The 17,845-nt window shown below is 39.3% G+C and overlaps 1 protein-coding gene and 1 pseudogene across 1 annotated transcript in view; one reads left to right on the top strand and one right to left on the bottom strand.

Moving 5' to 3' along the window:
* Aven (apoptosis and caspase activation inhibitor) overlaps positions 1 to 17,845 on the top strand; it is a 190,122-nt gene that overhangs the window by 123,826 nt on the left and 48,451 nt on the right. The gene's annotated exons all lie outside the window — the stretch shown is intronic.
* On the bottom strand, positions 1,230 to 3,513 carry LOC101719555 (ATP-dependent RNA helicase DDX3X pseudogene; annotated as a pseudogene).

Genomic DNA, 17,845 nt, shown 5'->3' with positions numbered 1-17,845 from the left:
AGTGCACCTACTTAAAAAAATTTTAGAACAACTTGCAAATCTATTGCACTTTAGGAAATTTTTACCATCTTTCCATGCCACTGTAAAAAGATTGAGTGTTTGGATCACCACATTCTGGCCACAAAATTAGCCCAGAATTCAAAGTGACAGAGGCATTTTAGTGGTGGACAATGCTCGTCTTTGGCCAGATTTAGCATAAACAGACCATAAATACAATGGAAACCTATGCAACTAAAACTGATTAAACTGCACTGTGGAGCAGAATTGACACCTTGTGCTGTTATGTACATATTCCCAACCTGTGTGATCTCAAAGATTTCAGTTTGTTATTCTTCTGAAGCCATTTTTACAAAGCCAGATTAACATCTCAACACAGCTTGAAAAGAGTAATGTGAATTGGCATTTAAAATAAAGCCTGCTGCATAATTCTTCCTGTTCATACGCTCTTGACCAAAAAACATCAACACTAGCATGCGTTACTGGACCAAAAATCATCCAGGGCCCTAAGGAGGGCTGGTCATTGCTTTGGTCAGCCATTCTACCATTTCAATTTCATTTATGGCAGGCATTTAAAAAGTCTAAGTAGATGACTTCTCCTAAAAACCTATTTCAAATTATCAGACCTTTAAGCTTTCCCTGTAATAACATGCCCACATTTGGCTAGCTCATAATTAATGATCTGCCTAAACATTGAAAGAGGAATTGCTGTATTTACTTGCATTAACTTTGAAGACAGTGCTTTGAATGTATGCATGTATTCATACATCACCTCATCATGACTGGAATGGCTTGTTTAAAGACTATCAGGTTCTAAATACCTATCCAGGATAGAGTGAGCAAATCAGAACTTTAACAATACAGTTTGCCACATTAGAAACTAATTGCATTAATATGCTTTAAGATGTTTGTTGTTTTCTCCCAATCTGCAAGTATCAAAAAGCCTTAATGCAGGCTACTGCGTATGTTTTTTCCTTATACTATTTATGGATGAATTGATGATTCCTGTTAAGTTGTATCACACCTGTGTGCCAAGGTTTGATTTTAGCCCAAGTTCAGTAAATTTATTTTGTCAAAACAGTTGATATCTTGAGCATTACTGAGCCAATAGGAGATCAAAATAAAAAGGTGTCTAAAGTTAAAGGCACAATACATTAACAAACAAATGATCCTCAGTCACAAAATTATAAATGCAGTTTGGGATGGGGTAGGTGGGAGGGGAGTTAATCCAAACTACAGCAGTGAAGTCTTCAAACCATCTTCTGAACAGGGCTGCTGATTATTCCTCTCATTCCTTCTTGTGACCTTGAGCTCCCTTAAAAAAAAATTTCAGTGGAGAATCACAACTGGTAATGTACTGCAAGTTCTTGAAGCTACACAAGGTATAGTCTGGCTAAATTACATGTGGTTTCCATATTGGGTTGTTTGGCAGGGTGACGTACTGCAAAGCAGGCTCAGTTACCCCACCAGTCAACCCCCTGGGAGTTGTAATTTCCTCCATAACCATCACTGTTGTATAAGCCTCCATAGCCACCTCCACCAACTCCTCTGCTGCCGCCATGGCCACCTCCACTACTGCAACTGCTGCTTGCATGGCTGCTGCTGAAGCTGGAACTGCCAGTGCCACTACTTTGTCGACATACTCTGGCACCGAACCCTCCACTAAATTTACTGCTCTTGGAACGTCCGCGACTGTTACCCTTGTAGTGGTGTTCGAAAGCCATGTTTTCTAACCAAGATGGCACCTCTTGTTTTGCTTCAACAAGAAGATCCAACAAATCCTTAGTAATATTTGTGTTCCTGTCATTGAAGAATGAGGTGGCAAGGCCAAGGTTTCCTACACGTCCTGTACGGCCAATGCGATGGACATACTCTTCAATATCACTTGGTAGGTCAAAATTGATAACATGTTTCACATTTGAAATATCCAGTCCTCTTGCTGCTACTGCAGTAGCCACTAGAATATGGCTTTTTCCTGAGCGGAACTGATGGAGGGCTTCTTCCCTATCTCTTTGAGAACGGTCTCCATGGATACTGGTACAAGCATATCCCTCATGGTATAAGAAATCCTCCAGAGAATCTGCACCCTTTTTTGTCTCCACAAACACTAAGGTCAGTGAATCCTTGCCTGTTGCATTTAGGAGGTCAAGAAGAAATGACCGTTTGTCTATGTCTTCCACCCAAACGACTTTCTGTGTAATGTTCTCAGAAGTAGAGCCAACCCTTCCCACAGCCAGAAAGATATATTCATCTAAGAAATCACGAGCCAGCATCTGTATTTCCTTAGGAAAAGTAGCACTAAACATCATAGTGTGGCGAACACCTTTTGGAAGCATAGTATCTTGTTCAACAATTCTACGTATCTGAGGTTCAAACCCCATATCCAACATCCGATCAGCTTCATCTAACACCAAGTATTTGCAGAAGTCTAATCCAATCTTTCCTCTTTCCATCATATCCACGAGACGTCCTGGAGTAGCTACTAACAAGTGGCATCCACGTTCTAAGTCTCGAATCTGCTGACCAATATCAGCACCACCATAAACTACACAAGGACGAACTCTAGATCGGTATGAGAATTTTCTGGCTTCTTCATAGATCTGTACTGCCAACTCTCTGGTTGGTGCCAACACCAAGGAGATTGGGTATTGTTTGCGGCGCCCATACCTTCCATTTTCCTTCATGGCCCTCAAAGCTTCACCTGGACCATCTGAATAAATCTGACTCAAGATGGGCAACAGAAATGCTGCAGTTTTTCCAGACCCTGTTTGGGCACAAGCCATCAAGTCTCTTTTCTCTTTGATGATAGGAATAGCATGCTTCTGCACTGGAGTTGGGCGAGTATAACGAGTAAGTTCAATGTTTCCCATAATAATTTCTCCCATCTCAACATCACTGAAACTTTCAATATGTGGAGGACAGTTGTTGCCTGTTGCCTCAACTGGAATGTCATTGTATTTCTCAAAGTTAATCCCAGTGTTGTCTCCAGAAAAGAGTTCCTGTTCCAAGCGTTCACTTGGTGGGAGTGGTTTTGACCAGTCATCGTCATCTGATTTGTCACACCAGTGACTGTTTCCACCACGTTCAAATTTGCCAAAGCCACTCCTGTCTCCACGGGTACCAGAGCCATCATAGTCACCCCGTCCACGATCATCAAATCTTCCCCTTAATCCACTCCCACGATCACTGAAGAAGCTAGACTTCCCTCTTGAATCATTGCGAGATCCAAAACTGCTGTATGCATCCTTATCTTTACTAGAACTCCACCCTGAACTGTCTCTGTCGTAGTATCCTTTAGTAGCTTCTCTGTTCCTTAAATGAGGAGGAATATAACGTCCGTTGCTGGCTGTACTTCCTCCAGTCTGATTATCTGAAGAGTTCAGGTCTAGGCCAGCAAACTGCTGGTCCAGCCCGAGCGCATTTTCCACCTGCACATGACTCATCCCTGAAGAATACCGAGAACTCGGAGCCTTCCGCTGCCGAGCGAGTGCGCCTGATTCACCGCAACGGACCTCTCACGGGAGAACTGAGGCTCTGGAGCGCCCTGATTCACCGCAACGGTCCTCTCACGGGAGAACTGAGGCTCTGGAGCGCCCTGATTCACCGCAACGGACCTCTCACGGGAGAACTGAGGCTGTGGAGCACCCAGCGCGGCCGCCGAGTTAATATACCCACTCCCAAGGCTGCTACGTCAGCACATAAGGTGCGCGCCCTCCCTCTCACATCCTCACTCCACTGCGGCTGAGACTTCTGCCCGGCTACTGCGCGCTCCGGCTCCTAACCTCGCGGGATTTCCTAGTCAGTCCCATCGACCCCTGATCGTCCTGCCTGGAAACCCCGAGAGTCAAAAGATGTCCTATTTTCTTTGAGCTTCACTTTCCCTCTTCTCACTGATAGCCTACCCACAGTCTTACAGTCTCGAGATCTCGCGAGAACTCAAAGTCTCCCTGTGGCCTCCAGCAATGAGGCCTTAAAATGCAAGTAGGCCTCTTTTTTCGCCTTTTCTCCTCTATGCACCTTGTTTTCGGTCTTCCTTTCTCTCGCCCTTCCTACCCTCTCAGTCCCTGGCTTGCAGATCTGGTGGGATTTCTTTGTCTAATCAGCCTTCCTTCTTGTGACTGCAGCTTTTCTAAAACCAGCGTTGGGCAAGAACCCGGCAACTGCGAGGGCGGCAGGCCACGCGACCGTAGGTGTCGCTCATGGTGGCCATTTTGTGAGCAGAAAACGGTGGCTTGAGTAGTCAATCATTCAGAGATATTAAGCTATGATATTGGTTGACAAAAGTACACCTAACATATTCTCAATTCACGTCCTCCTGGAAAAACGCGTCACACAAAAACAAGCATTGTTGTTTTGTTGTCAGTGTCAGTAGATTTGTCAGCCTAGGTTTTGTACCACTGACTCATTAATCCTAACAATTGTGCCTCAATATTTTCTGTTATTTTGACAATTTGTCTAGTTATGTTTCTAGCCAATAAAGGAACACTTGTCACCTTTTGAACTTCAAGCTCGCCTAAAAGTTCATGACACATGGCCTTAGCAGTAGGCAGGATCAATTCTTTACCAATAGTAAAGGGCTTCTTAGCTTTAGCAATGTGGTTAGCCATTAAGAATGATACTCTCTGGCCGAGGATTTAGCTCAGTGGTTCCGCCGCCTACCTCCCAAGCGCAAGGATCCGAGTTCGATCCCCGGTACCAAAAAAAAAAAAGCAAAACAAAAAGACTCTCAGGGCAGACATGGTTGATGAAGTGGTGCCCTTCAAGAATTGCTTCTTTGGGTTCATGTTTTTTTCTTTTGAAAAACTGCAAAGCCTTGTCTTATAACACAGGGTTCTTGATCTTCATGTGTTTCTGTTTTGAAGGTTTCATGATTTCATTAGATAGCCAGTTGCTGTATGGTACACAAAGCAGTCTTTTAGAATGTGAATCACCTTTTGCAGTGAACCCATAATTTAAGGAGGATTCTTGGTGTTTTCTCTTAGTTAACACAGCTTTCTTTTTATTGGCAATCTTAGAGTCTTTTGCTGTCTCATCTTTGGGTCTTTCCCCCCTTTGCAAGGCTTGGCAAAGCAGCTCTCCAATGACATTTGCTTTTTACCCATTTTGGCTTAGGTTAGCTTGTGAGCTTACCAAATCTGTGACTGTGATAGTTAACTGCTTGTGTCAACTTGAGTAAGAAATGCCCGACTAAATTGACTCAGCATAGTTCTGGGTGTGGAAGACCCACCCTTGGGGAGGATTGTCGCCAGAATGGTATAAAAGGGACATGAAGAAGGAAGGCTGCTGTTTCTGTTTTTTTAGAGAAGCTTCAGTCTTTGCCTTCACCTTCAGCCTTTCAGCACAGACCCTTCAGCCTCCTCATATAAATTCTCACAGGACACTACAATGAGCTCCAAGCCTTTGCCTGGATCCTTCAGATCTCTAGCTCGTAGGCAATCCTTTTGTACTCTTTCACACATGGCTCTGTGGGCAGCCATTGTAAGTCATTCCTGTAAATTCTTATATATTTGTATATATTGCATTAAATCTATTTCTCTAGTAAGCACTGACTGATACAGTGACTGAGACAAAGTGCACAGTGTGGGAAAGAGGTGTGGATGAAAATGGTAAATAGGGTTGGGTCCTGCACAGACTAAAACAATTGTTGGATTCTGATTTAAAGCCTACCGTCAGATAACAGCTGGACTACGGAAGTACATAAACTCACTTGTCACTATGAAGCCTGTCACCAGATGCAGTTTGTCACTTGGCAATCTGATAAGGTTTTGGTATGAGCCTGCAAACGATTGATTTATTCTGGTGTCTGTGCAGTCAGACCTCTCTGGTAATGTTAATGTGTATTTGTTTTTATTTTTAAATTTTATTTTATTGGTACATTTGAGGTATACAATATAATGACATTCATCATTGGAAATTTGCACCTTTACATAGTCTCTCTTGGTTCTTTTTTCCCCTTCCCCTACTCTCCCTTCAAACCCTCCATCCTTCCCTATTTACAAAGATTTTGTTTCCATTTTTTCATTTTCTCATACTAATTCCATTCTCTTCTTTCCTTTCCCCTACCCATCCCACTTCCTTCCCCTTTGGCCCGTTTCTCCCTATTTCACATTATCTATTACACCTTTTAGTTCTTATTTACACTTTCAGTTTCTCACACTAGAGAAACTATTCGGTATTTACACATGTGTGTCCTATTCATTTCACTTAAGAGTATGGCCTCAATGTGCATCCATTTAGTTATGAATGTCTCTAATTTCTCATTTTTTTATGGCTGAGTAGTACTTCATTTTATAAAAACCCCACATTTTCTTTATCCAGTCTCCAGTTGATGGGCATTTGGGCTGCTTCCAAGTTTTTGCAATTACAAATTGTGCTGCTATGAACATGGGTGCACATATGTCACTGTGGTATGATTCTTTTAATTCTTTGGGGAAGATCCCCAGCAGGGGAATTGCTGGGTCAAGTGGGACTTCCAGTCCTAGTTCTATGAGGTATTTCCATGCTGATTTCCACAGTGGTTGTACCAGTCTACACTCCCACCAGCAGTGGAGCAGGGTTCCTCTTTCTCCACAGCCCCTCCAGCATTTGTTATCGGTTGATTTCATGATAGCAGCCATTCTTTCTGGAGGTGGAATCTCAGCGTTGTTTTCATTTGCATCTCTCAAATGACCAGTGATGTTGAACATTTTTTTTGCTATTTCTACTTGTTTGTCTGAGAAATGTCTGTTCATTTCAGATGCCCATTTTTGGATTGGGTCTTTAAATTTGGGAGGTCTGATTTGTTTAAGTTCTGTACAGATTTGAGATAGTAGACCTTTGTCTGAGGAAAAGCAGGTGAAGATTTTTTCCCACATTGTGGGTTTTCTCTTCACACTGTTGGTGGTTTCTCTTGCTGTGCAGAAGCCTTTTAATAAGAAGAGATCCCACTTGTTGATTGTTTGTGCTAGTTCATGGGCAACTGAGGTTTTGTCCATAAAATCTTTTCCTGCACTGATGTCTTCAAGAGTTCTACCTAACCTCTGTTCCAGGTGATTCAGCATTTCTATTTTAATATTTAGATCCTTAATCCATTTCAGTTTTAGTTTGCTACATGGTGAGAGATGTAGGTCTAGTTTTAATCTTTGGCAAGTTGAAACCCAGTTTTTCCAGCACCATTTATTAAAGAGGCTCTCTTTGCTCCAGTGAGGGTGTTTGGCTTCTTTATCGAAGATGAGATGGCTGAGTGTGTCTGGAGTTGTTTCTGCATCTTCTAATCTGTTCCAATGGTCCTCAGGTCTGTTTCTTTGCCAGTACCATGCTGTTTTTATCACAGTAGCTTTGTATAGTTTCAAGTTGGGGATTGTGATACCCCCTGCCATGTCTCTGTTACCTAGAATTGCTTTTGCTATTCTGAGTCTCTTCTTGTTCCAAATGAATTTTTGAATTGTTTTCTCAAGGTCTATGAAGTATGCTGCTGGGATTTCAATTGTGATTACATTGAATCTATATAGCAGTTTTGAAAGTATGGCTGTTTTCACTATATTGATCCTTCCTACCCAGGAGCAGGGGATGTCTTTTCATTTTCTGATATCATCTTCAGTATCTCTCTTCAGAGTGCTATAGTTTTCAGAGAAGAGGTCTTTGATTTCTTTCGTTAGGTTGATTCCTAGGTATTTCAGTTTTTTGGATGCTATTGTGAAAGGAATTGTTTGCCTTGTTTTTGTCTCAGTGAGTCTATTGTTCGTGTAGAGGAAAGCTTTTGATTTTTGTATGTTGACCTTGTATCCAGCTACTTGACTGAATTTGGTTATTAAGTCTAGAAGACTTTTGGTGGAGTTCTTGGGGTCTTCTATATAGAGTATCATGTCACCTGCAAAGAATGACAATTTGACTTCTTCATTTTCTATCTTTATTCCTTTTATTTCTTTCTCTTGTCTAATTGCCATGGCTAATGTTTCCAAAACTGTATTGAACAGGAGTGGTGATAGTGGACATCCTTGTCTTGTTCCTGATTTTAGTGTGAAGGATTTCAGTTTTTGACCATTTAGTATGATAATTGGCTGTTGGCTTTTTATAGGTGGCTTTGATCAGATTGAGGTAGAGACCATCTTTTCCAATTTTTTGTAGGGCTTTTATCATAAATGCATGCTGGATTTTGTCAAATGCTTTTTCTGCATCTATGTATATGATCATGGTTTTTGTCCTTGGCTTCATTGATATAGTGTATTACACTGATTGATTGTTAAACTATCCCTGCATCCCTGGGATAAATCTGACTTGGTCAGGGTGTATGATCTTCTTGATGATCTTCTGCATTCTATTTGCCAGTATCTTAGTAAGGATTTTTGCATGTATGTTCATTAGTGAGATCGGCCTATAGTTCTCTTTTCCGGTTGGGTCTTTCTGTACTTTGGGGATCAAGGTGATACTTGCTTCCAGAAATGAATTTGGGAGTGTTGCTTCCCTTTCAATTTCATTGAAGAGTTTAAACAGTAGTGGCAGTAGTTCCTCTCTAAATGTCTTGTAGAATTCAGCAGTGAAGCCATCAGGACATGAGCTTTTCTTAGTTGGTATGTTTTTTAATTGCATTTTCAATTTCATTGGTTGATATTGGATTGTTTAGAATTATTAGGTGTTCTTCGTTCAACTTTGGTAATTCATATGTATCTAGGAATCTGTCCATTTCTTCTGTGTTTTCCGTCTTACTGGTGTATAGGTTCTGGAAGTAGGTATTGATCCTCTGGATTTCTGCTGAGTCCATTGTAATTTCACCCTTTTCATTCCTAATTGCATGGATTTGGGCCTTTACTTTCCTTTTTCTGATAAGGTTGGCTAAAGGTTTGGCAATTTTGTTGATTCTTTCAAAGAAGCAATTCTTGGCTTCATTAATTTTTTGTATCATTCTCTTAGTCTCCATTGCATTGATTTCTGCCCTGATCTTTATAATTTCCTCCCTTGTATGAGCTCTGGGGTTGTCCTGCTCTTCTTTTTCTAGAAGCTTGAGGTTCAGCATCAGGTTGTTTAATTGGGTTCGCTCTGTTTTCCTAATATGAGTATTCACTGCTGTGAACTTCCTTCGTAAGACTGCTTTCATTGTGTCCCATAAATTTTGATAAGTTGTATTGTTATTTAATTGAGGGAACTGTCTGATTTCTTCTTTAATTTCCTCTGTGACCCACTGGTTATTCAGAAGTGTGTTGTTCAATTTCCATGTGTTTGTGAAGTTTTTGAGTTTCTTTTGCTATGGATCTCCAATTTCATCACACTGTGATCTGATCATATACAGGGGATAACTTCAGTTTCTTTTCACTTACTTAAACATGTTCTGTGAGCAAGTATGTGGTCTGTTTTGGAGAACGACCTATGTGCAGTGGCAAAGAATGTATTCTGATTTTGTGGGGTGGAACACTCTGTAAGCATCTGTTAAGTTCATTTGTTCAAGAGTTTGATTGAGTTCTAGTATTTCATTACTTATTTTTTTGTCTAGTTGATCTATCTATTTGTGACAGTGGGATATTGAGGTCCCCTACTACTATAGTATTAGTACATATATGACTTTTCATGTCTGTATTTGTTTTATATAGTTGGGCACACTAGTGTTTGGTGCATAGATATTTATGATTGTCATTTCTTCCTGTTGGATTGTTCCCTTTACAAGGATGTAGGGTCCTTCTTCGTCTCTCTTAATCAGTGTTGGTTTGAAATCCACTTGATCTGCAAACAAGATAGCTACTCCCACTTTTTTTCGGGTTCCCGTCCCATGGAGTATTGTTTTCCACCCTTTAACTTTCAATCTATGAGTTTCTTTTTGAAATAAGTGTGTTTTTTTATGCAGCATATTGTTGGATTTTGCTTCTTGACCTATTTTGTCAGTCTATTTCTTTTGATTGGTGAATTGAGACCATTAACATTGATAGTTATAACCTATATGTATGGACTTATCATTGTCATGATGTTTTCTTTTTTTTGGATTCTCCCCCTTTACATTTAGTTTCTTGTTGCCCTCGATGGATTCATTCTGCTGTGCTTCCTGGGGTTGTGATCCTTGTCTTTTTCTAGGATATTGTCTAAAATTTTTTTGAGTGCTGGTTTGGTATTCATGAAGTTCCTAAGGTGTTCTTTGTCATGAAAGTATCTTATTTCTTTATCAATTTTGAAAGATAGTTTTGCAGGATACATCAATCTGGGTTGGAGGCTGTTTTCCTTTTGGGCTTGGAATACATCACTCAAAGCTCTTTTTGCCTTGAGGGTTTGCATTGAGAAGTCTGCTGTGATTCAGATGGGCTTTCCTTTATATGTGATTTGTTTCTTTAACTGCTTGTAGAACTTCATTCTTTTGTTGGGTTTCTGGAATCTTAACAATTATATGCCTATGTGTAGATTTTTTTGATCAAGGGTATTTGGAGTCCTATATGCCTCACTTATCTGTATGTCAAGTTCTTTTCCCCTCCTTGGGAAGTTTTCTGCCATTACTTCTGTGAAGAGTTTTTTTTAATGTCATCTACACTCCCTCCTGTTTCTTTGACTCCAATCAGTCTTATGTTATTCTTCTTTGCATCATCTAGCAGCTTCTGGATTGATTTCTCATGGTTCCTTACAATTTCGAAGCGATTTTTGTTTTCCTGGTCACTAATTGCAATCTTATCTTCTATATCTGAAATTCTGTCCTCACATTGGCTCATTCTGCTATGTAGACTTTCAATGGAGTTTTTCATCTCCTGGAAATCTCTTTGCATCTGTTTTATGGATTCCATTTGTTTCTTCTGTTGGGATTCCATCATGTTCCTCAGCTCCTCTATTTGTTTTTTAATCTGTGTCCTCTCTAGATTTATTAATCATGTTTTGCACTGTGGGCCCAATCTCTGCTGTTATCTGAGAAATTATTTCTGATTTCATTGTTTCCAGATCCTCTTTTGTTGCCAGTTCAGGGAGTCCAGGTGGTTTAGTATCAGATTGTTCCATCTCCTTTCCCTTTGGGATTGTATAGGTGATCTGGAAGTCTGGTTTTGAGACTTGTTTCTGTGTCTTCCCATTTCGAAGGGGGGGTGGTGGTGGTGGTGGGTGGTGGTGGTTGTTTGTGCTGTTGGTTCCTGGGTGGCTCACATCCTCTGTGTTGGGAGCAGTGGAACTGTGGCCTGGAAGCCCTGTCCTCTGGGCTGAGAGTGGAGGAAAGGCGGCTGAGAAGCCCCTATCTCTGGGCCGGGAGTGGTGGAATGGTAGCTTGGAAGCTCCTTCCTCTGGAGTGGGAGTGGTGGACAGGCAGCTGTTAATCTGTATTTGCAGTCACTCCCTGGTGCTGGTATCCCATCCCAGCTTCACGTCACATATCAAAGATTAGATTTTCATAAGGAGTAAGCAATTTAGACCCCTTTTCATGCTCACTTCACAGTAAGGTTTGTGCTATGAGAATTTAGTGCCACAACTGATCTGACAGAAGGTAGAGCTCAACTGGTAATGTGATTGTAAACAGAGATGAAGCTTCACTGAGTGATCCTCCTCTCACCTCCTGATGTGCTTCCTTGTTCCTAGTAGGCAAGGGGGCTAGTATTGGTTTGTGGTACAGTGATTGGGAACCCCCGGAAATAGCCTTAAAGTATGTCCTTACCTCTGTAGCCAGTGGATGTTCATCAAAGGTGCTAAGATCACACATTGGAAAGGACACTCTTCTTCAGTAAATGGTGCTGGGCTTGAGAACATATGCTAAGCAAAATAAATTAGACATAAAGGGTAAATATTGTATGGTTTCTCTTCTATGAGGAACAGAAAGTACAAATAACTTAAAAGAGCAGGGAAGGAGACCATATTGGGAGGGGATGTAGGCATGGAGGGAGAGGGAAAGGGGAAATAAAAAGGACTAAGATGTGATATGCATATGTACCAAATCCCTACAATGAGTGGATTCATTATGTATTGCAAACATGTAGTAAGAAAATAAGTTTTAAAAAATATTGCTTGGAAAATTTGATAGCCACCTGCAACAGAACAAAGTTGGACACCTGTACAATTGATTCAAAATAGATTAATGACTGTGAAAGATCTGAAACTGTGAAATTAAAGGAAAAAATGTAGGAATAACACACTTCAGGACATTGAAGTGGTCAAGTATTTTTCAGATAAGATCCCAAAAGCTGAGGAAATGAAAACAAATAATAGACAATTGGGACTATTGTCAAAAGCTTCTGCACAAAGCAAAGGAAACAATATCGGCAGAGAGATAAGCTACAGAATAGGAGAACATATGAACTAACTATACATCTTACAGGGAGTTAATATCCAGGGCATACAAGGAACTTAATAGGAACCACCCCCCAAATTCTCCAATTAAAAAATTGTAAATAGACCTAAATAGACATTTCCCAAAAGATGGCCAACATGTATATGAAAAAAAAATTACTAATCATCAGGAATATGGAAGTCAAAACCATAACATTTCTTCTCACTGTTAAAAATGTCTATTATAAAAAAAGACAAATAAGTGCTGGTGAGGATGCAGAGAAAGGGAAACTGTCACACATTGTTGGTGGGAAGGTAAGTTAAGTTTTACAGCTATTATAAAAAACCAACATAGAGGTGCTTCAAAAACTGTAAAATAGAACTGCTGTATGTATATATGTATTATGAAATAAGTATGTCAGAGATATTTGCATTCCCATATTTATTGGAGCACTATTCAGAGTAGCCCAGAAATATAATTAACCTAAATGTCAATCAGCTGCTGACTGGATAAAGACTATGTGGCATACATAGTCACTAGAGTACTACTCAGTTACATGGACAGACAAAATCTTGTCATTTGCAATCACATTGGTGTATCTGGAGATCATTATGTTAGGTGAAAGGAAGCAGGTACAGAAAGACAAATTCCACATACTCTCATTCACATGTGAAATATAAAGAAGTTGGTCTCATAAAGGTTGAGAGTAGAAGATTGCTTATGAGAGGGGAGATAGAAGAATGGAGAAAGGTTAGTTAATGCTAAGTTAAATAGGGGAAATAATGGTGTACTATTGCACAGCAGGATGACTATAGATAATGTATATTTTTGAAAAACTAGAAGAACTTTAATGTTTTCGCCATAATGAGATGTTAAATGTTTGAAGAGGTAGATATGTTTACCTTGATTTGGACATTGTACAATGTATACATGTATTGAAACAATATATGGTATCACATTTAAAAAAATTAAAAACATGTAGGTGTTAGGTGAAGAATAGGTAGCTGTCATTCACAAGATTAAGAACAGGAAGGACCAAGGCAGAGGGGAGAGACATGTCCCAGGGTATTAGAGGTGGGTGAGGGTGGTGCCAATGTAAAGTGGCAGGCATGAAGTGGTGGGGGCTACACTGATAAGGGAGGCAGGGAGCAGATAAAAGTGCTCTGTGGTATCCTTAAGATCTTAGACTTTATTTTCTACAGTGGTATTCAGGGGTTTCGAGCAAGGGAGGGACAGTTGATTTACAAATTAGCAAGATTCTCTCTGTTGGAATATGGTTTAAGAAGTACAGGTCTCAAGACAAGAAGAGCACCTGGTTAATATCTGTGGAATGAGTGGATATAAAACAGGGTACTAGGACAGAGAGAAGACCAAAGATCAATAGTATGACTGATAAAAGGAGGAAAGGCAAACCCATTGTGTATGTTTTGGTACCAGCTTGTTAAAACGTCCCCCAGGGACTGAAACATTAAGACATTGAAACTGAGAAACTGAGACATTGAAAATAATGACTATAATGGCTTTATTAAGACTGATGTGTTTTTTAAATTTAATTTTATCCCATTCCCTCCCAATGTTGCTGATGGTAATAGTGATTTTCTTTAGGAATTCAGAAGCCAATGCCTTTTTGTGGTTTTTTTCCCCCCTAAGTACATTGTTTTGAACAGGGATTACTTTTAAAATCAAAAAAGGATTGTGTCTGACAGGAGTAAGATAAAAATGTTTACCAGGATAAGATGCAAGTCAGATTTAGGAATGCAACAAAGGAATCCAACAAAGTATTGACAAAAGTAGTAGGACCCGAGTGAAATAAGCCAGTCACTAAAGGCTGTATGATTTCAATTATATGAGACATCCAGAGCAGTCAAATTTGTAGAAACAGAATGTAGATGGGTGGTAGCAGGACTGGGGAGATTGGAAAATGGGGAATTGTTTAATGTGTATGGTGTTTCAGTTTTGCAAGACAAAAAGACTCTGATTTTATAACAGTGAGCATGCCTAATGCTACTGACTTGTTTAGACTTTAAAAGTAAGATGGCAAATTCTGTGTTATGGGCATTTTACCATAATTTAAAAAATAGTGTGACAAGTCTGCATTGCACTGTTCACTCCAATACCCTTTATGTATAGGACCAGATCCATCGTGAAGGTAGGGTTTGAGTTTTGTCTTGGCTAGTGTAAAGTAAGGGCTGATAGTGAAGATAAGCTCATGTGATTATCGCTTGGGTGGAGGATGGGTAAGGAAGGAATAAGGTTAGGAAGGCTCACAGAGCAAGTATAATTGTTCTTTGCTGTCCCTGGGAAATTGATTCCAGGACCCCCCTTGGATATCAAAATCCATGGATGCACAAGTTCTTTACATGAAACAGTATTGACATATAATCTGTGTTCTTTAAATCATCTCTAGATTGCTTATATTATCTAATACATCATAAATACCATGTAAACAGTGCTTATAAAATATTTTTCAGGGAATAATAACATGAAAAAAGTCTGCAGATATTCAGTACCAATGCAGTTTTTTTCTGAATATTCTCGATCTCTATTTGGTTGAATCCATACACGCAGAATCCACAGATACAGAGGGCTGACTTGATATTGGGAAAATGCGACAGAAACAGGAAATTGTAGTTAGATAATAGGAAATGGAAATGTATACATATTTGATGAAGCGATACTGAATTCATTATGTTAAATGGGAAGCAACTTAAAATTTAAAATTATTTTTGCTTGTAATAGTTTAGAGAATGAGACCAAATAACTAGAAAGTGCTCAGTAAAATTACTATCAGTTAAAGAATGTGTGCATGTTGACTGACACATTTGGGAGGCAGCAAACCACACATGGAAATGGCTTTTGCCTGCCACTCTTTTATTCTGTGACCTTTTTTCTGAGTCACAACTATGTGTTACGTTTACCAAGTAGGGCTCAGAATTCACTAGGTCCAACCCCTTACCCTTGTGATTGCTCTCTGAGGGGAACTAATATTCTCCTGAGGTTTGGAGGAAAAATTATAGATGTTGACTCCCTGCTAGAAGATTCAGATTTAATTGCTTTGGTATAGGACCTGGGCACTTGTTTTTTAAAATGCATTTTCAGTTTTAATTGACACAGTAATCGTGCATATTTCAAGTGTGACATTTCAGTATTTGCCTACAGTGATCAGATCAGGGTCTTTGACATATTTATCACTGAAGACATTTACCATTTCTTTGTGTTCAGAATGCTCAGAATCCTCTCTGCTAGCTATATTATTTGAAATGTTCAATTAATTGTTGTCAGCTTTAGTTATCCTATGCTATAGAGCATTGGAAGGCATTCCTCTCATCCAGCTGCATCTTTGTACCTGATAACCATACTCTCTCCACCCTACTCCCATATTCTTCCCAGGGTGTGTGTGTGGGTGTTTATAAGCTCTTTAAATGATTCTGATATACATCACAGTTGCATGACTCCTGTTTGAGAAATATCAATTTTGTCGAAGACTAGAATTATCTTTTATGTTTGCCTTTACTATACGTATAGCATTATTACCTATTGTTTTTAGACATTATTGGAGTAGGGTCTAGGATTTTCCTTTTTTGCAAAGAAAATTTATGTTAGCATAAATTTGGATCTCTTAAAAAGTGCAAACAATAAGCAGGATCATTTTATATGTTTGATGAGAAGTCAACAGCATTAACCTCCCTTTACAAAGGTAGATTAATTTTCTCTACATTGAGGAAATTCTGTTTATGCAAAATCATATAATTTTAGAAGAAAAAGCTTAATTATAAAATGTAGTTGTAATTTAAGACTGGGAAGATGTAAAGTGCGTCATTAAATTTTATAAAATGCTGTTTTTCTTTAACCAGTCATAATGAACTAGGAATGGTAGTCATGTTGTAATCCCAGCTACTTTGGGGACTGAGGAGGATTGAAAGTTTGCGGCCATTGTCTGAGGTACAGCTGCAGAAATTTTTTTCCCATATTGTAGGTTGTCTGTTAGCTCTGTTGGTGGTTTCTTTTGCAGTGAAGAAGCTTTTTAATGAGATCCCAGTTGTTGATTCTTTCTGCTAGTTCCTGTGCTGCTGAAGTTTTGTTCATGAAGTCTTTTCCTATGCCAATGTCTTCAAGAGTTCTACCTAACTTATCTTCCAGCAAGTTTAGTGTTTCTGTCTTAATATTTATATCTTTAATCCACTTGGATCTTAATTTAGTGCATGGTGATAGGTATGGGTCTAGTTTTAATCTTTGGCAGGTTGAAATCCAGTTTTTCCAACATCATTTATTAAATAGGCTATCTTTCCTCCAGTGAGGGTGTTTGGCTCCTTTGTCAAAGATGAGGTGGCTGAGCATGTCTGGAGTTGTTTCTGCATCTTCTAATCTATTCCACTGATCCTCAGGTCTGTTCCTTTGCCAGTACCATGCTGTTTTTATCACAGTAGCTTTGTAGTATAGTTTCAAGTTGGGGATTGTGATACCCCCAGCCATGTCTCTGTTGCTTAGAATTACTTTAGCTATTCTAGGTCTCTTATGGTTCCAAATGAGTTTTGGGATTGTTTTCTCTAGTTCTGTGAAGTATATTGTTGGAATTTCAGTTGGCATTGCATTGAATCTATATAGTAGTTTTGGAAGTATGGCCATTTTCACTATATTGGTTCTTCCTACCCAGGAGCAAGGGATGTCTTTCCATTTTCTTGTATCCTCTTCAATCTCTTTTTTCAGAATGCTGTAGTTTTCAGTGTAGAGGTCTTTTGCATCCTTTCTTAGATTGATTCCTAGACATTTCATTTTTTTGGATGCTATTGTAAAAGGAATTGTTTCTCTAATTTCTCCCTCAGTGAGTCTGTTATTTGTGTACAAGAAGGCTATTGTTTTTTGAGTGTTGACTTTGTATCCAGCTACTCTACTGAATCTGCCAATTAAGTCTAGAAGTCTTCTGGCAGAGTTTTTTGGGTCTTCTATGTAAAGTATCATATCGTCAGCAAATAATGACAGTTTAACTTCTTCTTTTCCTGTCTTTATTCTTTTTATTTCTTTCTCTTTTCTAATTGCTGTGGCTAATGTTTCCAGAACTATATTGAACAGGAGTGGTGATAGTGGGCATCCTTGTCTTGTTCCTGATTTTAGAGTGAAAGTTTTCAGTTTTTGACCATTTAGTATGATGTTGGCTGTTGGTTTTTCATAGATAGCCTTAATCAGGTTAAGATAAAGACCTTCTATTCCAATGTTCTGTAGGGTTTTTATCATGAATGGGTGCTGGATTTTGTCAAATGCCTTTTCTGCATCTATTGAGATGATCATATGGTTTTTCTCCTTGACTCTGTTAATATGGTGTATTACATTTATTGATTTACGAATGTTGAACCATCCTTGCATCCCTGGGATAAATCCGACTTGGTCAGGGTGTATGATTTTCTTGATGATCCTCTGTATTCTGTTTGCCAGTATCTTGTTGAGGATTTTTGCATCTATGTTCATTAGGGAGATTGGCCTGTAGTTCTCTTTTTGGGTTGGGTCTTTCTCTGGTTTTGGAATCAAAGTAACACTTGCTTCCAGGAATGAATTTGGAAGTATTGCTTCCCTTTCAATTTCCTTGATGAGTTTAAAAGAGTAATGGCATTAGTTCTTCTTTAAATGTCTTGTAAAATTCAGCAGTGAAAGCCATCCAGA

The sequence above is a fragment of the Heterocephalus glaber genome, unplaced genomic scaffold, assembly GCF_053883595.1.
Source record: "Heterocephalus glaber isolate CG9 unplaced genomic scaffold, H.glaber_assembly_v1.0 deba00000809, whole genome shotgun sequence".
In the NCBI taxonomy this organism is placed as follows: domain Eukaryota; kingdom Metazoa; phylum Chordata; class Mammalia; order Rodentia; family Bathyergidae; genus Heterocephalus; species Heterocephalus glaber.
Note: the sequence above shows the minus strand (reverse complement) of the source record. Positions and strands in the feature narration are given on the sequence as shown.